The sequence below is a fragment of the Odocoileus virginianus genome, chromosome 14 (genome assembly GCF_023699985.2).
Source record: "Odocoileus virginianus isolate 20LAN1187 ecotype Illinois chromosome 14, Ovbor_1.2, whole genome shotgun sequence".
Lineage (NCBI taxonomy): Eukaryota > Metazoa > Chordata > Mammalia > Artiodactyla > Cervidae > Odocoileus > Odocoileus virginianus.
The window spans coordinates 33812100-33818541 of record NC_069687.1 but is presented as its reverse complement, the minus strand read 5'-3'; the positions used below and the strand labels follow the sequence as shown (position 1 = coordinate 33818541).

General features: G+C 41.4%; 1 pseudogene; it reads right to left on the bottom strand.

Annotated features, from left to right (window-relative positions):
* Nucleotides 1-475: 475 nt before the first annotated feature.
* Nucleotides 476-3302, bottom strand: LOC139038215 (tigger transposable element-derived protein 1-like; annotated as a pseudogene).
* Nucleotides 3303-6442: the final 3140 nt, after the last annotated feature.

Here is a 6442-nt window from a genome sequence, read left to right as displayed (position 1 = left end):
CTCTGTCCATGGGATTCTCCAGGCAAGAATACTGGAGTGGGTTTCCATGCCTTCCTCCAGGGGATCTTCCCAACCCAGGGACTGAACTTGTGTCTCTTATGTCTCCTGCATTGACAGTTGGGTTCTTTACTGCTAGAACCACCTGGGAAGCCCACATTTAACTCTACTTCATAAAAGTTAGAGTTGAGGGTTTTTTGTTTTAAGGGGAGGATTTGCCCCCTCTTTGCCCTGGGTTACATTGACAAACTGTGTTACAGTCGTACCTCCGGATACTGTGGGTTCAGTTCCAGACCACAGGAAGAAAGTGAATATTGCAATAAAGCAAGTCACAGAATTTTGTTGGTTTCCCAGTGTATGTAAAAGTTATATTTACACTATACTGTAGTATATGGAGTGTTCAATAGCAGTATGTTTAAAAACACAATGTACATACAGTTTAAAATATTTTATTGCTAAAAAAAAATGCTAACCATCATCAGCAAGTTATAATCTTTCTGCTGGTGGAAGACCCTGCTTCAGTGTTGATGGTTGCTGCTAAAGGCTGGGGTGACTGTGGCAATTTCTTAAAATAAGGCAGCAATGAAATTTGCCACATCCATGGAGTCTTCCTTTCACAAGTGATTTCTTTGTAATATGCAATGCTGTTTGATAGCATTTTACCCACAGTCAGTAAGTTGGTTTAGTCACTTAGTCATGTCTGACTATTTTCAACCCCATGGACCATAGCATGCCAAGTTTCCTTGTCCATCACCTGCTCCTGGAGCTTGCTCAAACTCATGTCCATCGAGTCGGTGATGCCATCCAACCATCTCATCCTCTGTCATCCCCTTCTCCTCCCACCTTCAATCTTTCCCAGCATCAGGGTCTTTTCCAGTGAGTCAGTTCTTCTCATCAGGTCACCAAATATTGGAGTTTCAGCTTCAGCATCAGTCCTTCCAATAAATATTCAGTACTGATTTCCTTTAGGATTCATTGGTTTGATCTCCCTGCTGTCAGAGGGACTCTTAAGAGTCTTCTCCAACACCACAGTTCAAAAGCATCAATTCTTTGGTTCTCAGCTTTCTTTATGGTCCAACTCTCACATCCATGCATGACTACTGGAAAAACCATAACTTTGACTATACCGACCTTTGTCAGCAAAGTAATGTCTCTGCTTTTTAGTATGCTGTCTAGGTTTGTCATAGTTTTTCTTCCAAGGAGCAAGTGTCTTTAAATTACATGGCTGCAAGTCACCATCTGCAGTGATTTTGAAGCTGGAGAAAATAAAGTCTGTCAAGGTTTCTGTTGTTTCCCCATCTATTTACCATGAAGTGATGGGACTGGATGCCATCTTAGTTTTTTGAATATTGGGCTTTAAGCCAGCTTTTACCCACAGTAGAACTTTCCAAATTACAGTCAGCCCTCTCAAACTCTTCTACTGCTTTATCCATCAAGCTTATGTAATATCCCAAATCCTTGTTATTTCAACAACCTTCATAACATCTTCACCAGGAGTAGACTTCACCTCGAGACATTACTTTCTTTGCTCATCCGTAGGAAGCAAATTCTCATCCATTCAAGTTTTATCTTCCGATTGCAGAAATTCAGTCACATCTTCAGGCTCCACTTCTTTTTTTAATTAATTAATTTATTTATTATTCTTTTTTTTTTTTTTTAATTTTTGGTTGTGCTGGATCTTCATTGCTAGGCTGGCTTTCTCTAGTCGTGGTGATCAGGGGCTACTCTCGGTTGTAGTGTACAGGCTTCTCATTGTTGCAGAGTACAGGCACAGGCTTCAGTAGCTACGGCAGAGGGGCTTGTTTGTTATGGCTTGCTGGCTCTGGAACGCACGAACTCCAGTAGTTGTGGTGTGCAGGCTCAGCAGTTGTGGCTTCTGGGCTCTAGAACACTGGGTCTGTAGTTGTTGCTCACGGGCTTAGTTGTTCTACAGCACATGGAATCTTCGCGGACCAGGGATTAAACCAGTGTCCCCTGCATTGCCAGATGGGTTCTTATCCACTGTGCCACCAGGGAAGTCCCAGGCTCTTCTTGCAATTCTAGTTCTCTTGCTATTTTTACCACATCTGCAGTTATTTCCTCCACTTAAGTCTTGAGCCCCTGAAAGTCATCCATGAGAGTTGTCATCAAATTCTTCAAAAACTCCTGTGAATGTTGATATTTTGATCTCTTCCCAAGAATCAAAAATATTCTTAATGGCATCTAGAATGGTGAGTCTTTCCAGAATATTTTCAATTTACTTTGTCCAGATCCACCAATGGAGTCACTCTCTATGGCTCACATAGCTTAATGAATTGTATTTCTTAGGTAATAAAACTTGAAAGTCAAAATTACTCCTTGATCCTTGTACTACAGGTGCAAAATAAGATTAGTCTTGTACATCTCCATCAGAGCCCTTAGGTGACCATGTACACTGTCAATGAGCAGTAATATTTTGAAAGGGATCTTTTTTCTAAGCAGTAGATCTCAAGAGTGGGCTTAAGATATTCTGTAAACCATGTTGTCAACAGATGTGCTGTCATCAAGGCTTTCTTGTTCCACTAACAGAGCACAAGAAGAGTAGATTTAGTGTAATTCTTCAGGTCCTAGGATTTTGAGAATGGTAAATAAGCATTGGCTTCAACTTTATCACAAGTTACATTAGCTCCCAACAAGAGAGTCAGCTTGTCCTTTGAAATTTTGAAGTCAGGCATTGACTTCTCCTCCCTAGCTGTGAAAGCCCTTGATGGCATCTTCTTCCAATATATATTGCATTTTTCTATATTGAATATCTGTTAGTTTAGTGTAGCACTTTCATTAATGACCTTAGCTGGATCTTTTGGATAATTTGCTGCAGCTTCTATATCAGCACTTGTAGCTTCACCCTGCAGTTTGATGTTATAACTTCTTTCCTTCAGCCTCATGAACCAACTCCTATTATCAAACTTTTCTTCTGCTGCTTTTTCACCTCTCTCAGCCTTCACAGAATTGAAGAGAGTTAGGAACTTGCTCTGAATTAGGCATTGACTTAAGGAAATGGTGTGAGTGGTTTGATCTTCTCTCGAGACCTCTAAAACTCTCCACATCAGCAATAAGATTGTTTCACTTTCTTATAATTCATGTGTTCACCAGAATCGCATTTTTAATTTCCTTTAAGAACTTTTCCTTCTAATTAAGAACTTGGCTACCTTTGACACAAGAGCCCTAGCTTTCAGCATATCTCAGCTTTAGACCTGCCTTTCTCATTAAGCTTGATCATTTTTTTGTTTTCAATTTAAAGCGACAGATGTGTGATTCTTCTTTTCACTTGAACACTTAGAGACCATTGTGGGGTTATTAATTGGCCTAATTTCAGTATTGTTGCTCAGGGAATAGGGAGTGAGAGAGGTGCAGGGACGGCCAGTCAGTGGAGCAGTCAGAGCACATATAACATTTATCAATTAAATTCAATACAGATGTGGTTTGTGGCTCCCAAAATAATTACAATAGTAACATCAAAGATGATCACAGATCACCGTAACAGATATAATAATAATGTAAGGGTTTGAATTATTGCAAGAATTACCAAATGAGACATGAGGTAAGCAAATGCTGTTGGCAAAATGGTGTTACAGACTTGATCAATGCAGTGTTCACATAAACCTTAAATTTATAAATTTGTGGAAATATTGTTAACCAGCAATAGACTCTCTCTCTTTCTCTCTCTCTCTATACATATATGAAATAAATGAAATAAATGAGATAAGGAGTTTGGTCTTTAAAAGGAAAAGAAAATGCAAATTCCTTTGATGAAGACTTTTCAGAGCAAGGTGATTAAGATGATTGATTATATTCTAGAAGACTGGAGATGGGAACACAGCAGATGGGGACAAAGGTTTGCCTTATACTCTGCCAAATATTTCTGAGTGGGAGGAGGCCAGATGGCTACAAAGCAGGCTGGAAATACAACAGTTTAGGTATAAAAGTAGCTGGAACCATAAATGAAACTAAAAGTGAGAATTACCAAGAAAAAGACTGTGTAAATGTTTGTGACAAGGAAAAGGGACAGTTGATCTCTTTTAGGGTGGAGGGATTAAAGCAAAGGCAAAAAAAAAAAAAAAAGCTGTATTTTACAAAAATGACCAGCATGGGGGTTGGGGTCATGGTGCTGGAGAAGGTGGAGGTGATGATGGTGAGAGGTTGGGGAGAGTTCTGCCCTCAGATTGTGAGTGGCATGTGAGAAAAGCATTTCTGGAAAAGGACGCTTTGGGGACAGAACAGTGAGCAGGATGCAGGCTCTGGTCCTGCAGGCCCAGGTTGGAAGGCCTGTGTCTGAGCCCCAGATCCATCTGTGTTACCTAGGCTCAGTGACATCATCTCTCCAACCCTTAGTTTCTGCATCTGTAGAGTGGGGCTAATTATAGGACTGGTCTCATAGGATCGCTGTATTGGGTCAATGAGGTAATGCATGATGAGTGTCCAGTCTGGCACATAATGAAGTCCTAATCAATGATAGCTTAAAAAAATAATGACTGGAAGAGGAGTCATAAGATTTGGTCAGGTTCAGGCCTTCCTGAAAGCCCTTGTCGTCATCAGAAGCAAATTGTGTCACCTCTGTAAGCTAAGATGGCCCATCGAGGTGTCATGGTTGCTCCAGCCAGTGATTTTCCTTCTTGGCTACATTTTGAAATTAACTAGGAGGTTTGAAACATATTGATGCTTGGGTCCCATCCCTAGATATCCTAATTTAATGGTGTGGGGAATGGTCTGGGCATCAGAATTTGGAAACATCCCCCAGATGAGGCTAATGTGTAGCCAAGCTCGAGAATCTCTGTTTTATCCCTTTTGTTATCCCCTAATGGCTGCCCCTAATTGTTTCCGGTGTATTAGTTTTGTTTATTCAGCTTGTTGGCAAGGTCTTGTGGACTCACCTACATGTTCTCCTTTATTGCCTGGCAGAGTAAGACCCATGGGGAAATGGAAACTGAAAGGCTTAGACTCTTGATCTGGTATTTTCTGTCTGGCTGTAGGACCCTGGGTCATAGTAAGATTGAGCATGTACCAATGTCCAGACACTATTCCAAGATCTTTGTGTGTATTTGTTCATTTATCCTATCAGACTGATGAGATAGGATAAAGTATCCTATCCTCTATTATTAGCCTCAGAGTTAATGACAACACACTATTATGATAAGTTAGTAACTTACCCAGGGCCACAGCCCCGTGTGTCTGGATATGAACCCAGGAGGCCCAAGTGCCCACCATGGACTACTCCACCCTTCCCGGCTGATTCCAAGCTGCTTTTGAATTTGTTCATCCCTAAGTGGAGCTGCTGGATCATCCTTGGTCCAACCTCCCAATTCTGATGCCTCTGCTGGCCCACCCAGCACCTGGCAGAAGGTCATCGTGGATGGTCTGGCCCTACCCAGCCATGGATTGACCATTAAATCAAGGACTTGATCTCAGAACAGAATGAGGGCAAACAAACCAGGAGGACAGACACGTGGAAGTCATGACTTCGGAGGGGGGCTCTGCTCAAAAAAGTGACCTGGCTAAAGGAATGATGTTATGCTAACCACTGTGCACCCCATTATGTTTCAGCCAAACGAATGAGGATAGGGACGTGTTCAAGCCAGCAAAGACTAGTGTGGTCTAAGATGTGGACAGGTAAATTTCCCTGCATAAGAAATATTGTCAGGAATTTGGGGGAATAGAGACCAACAGTGAGAGAAAAGATGAAAAAGTCTCTTAAGTGGATGTGGCCCCAAAAGTAAAATATAATTCAGTGTGACTGGAATTTTCCATGGCTGCCTGACGATGAAGCCTGATCTTCAGTATTGAGCCAATGCCTACTGTTCTATGTGTTAATGCCCTTCCTTAGCACTCAACACTTCATAAAGTGACACGCAGAGTCTTTTGTTAGTGGTGCTTTGAGGGGATGAAGGAATGGAGATGGTGTCAATCATGGAGAAAAACAATGAGGAAGAGAATAATGGTGGCAGGAGATAAGACAGAGAGAGAAAAAGTTTAGGGGAAACAAGAAGGATCCACAGAAACCTAGGTCCCCTAGGAATGCTTAGATATGTTGGGTGAACATGGCTTAATGGAATTTAATTTAACATATGAAAGGACAAAAAAAATCCTACAATCTGAGGGACTAGGACACTCAGGAGGCTGACATGTGGGTTATTCAAGGTCAAACAAGAAGTTGAGATGAAAGACAGCGCAAAGTCTGTTTTCCCCAGTGAAATACAGAGTAATAAAATGGAGACTCCTTAATCTCAAAATGAAATAGATTTTGAGAAAAAGAAGAGAGGTGAGGTAGAGTAGGGGTTAGAAGATCCCTACTTAACTCCTGGCAGGGGTTAGAAAACACAGCTCCACCTCAGATGTCTTAACAGGGGTCCTCAGTTCTGAGGAAAACCAGAATCACAAGGGTTTTCAGAATCTTGCTGTCTAGTCCACTACAGGGAGAAAGGCTGACGAG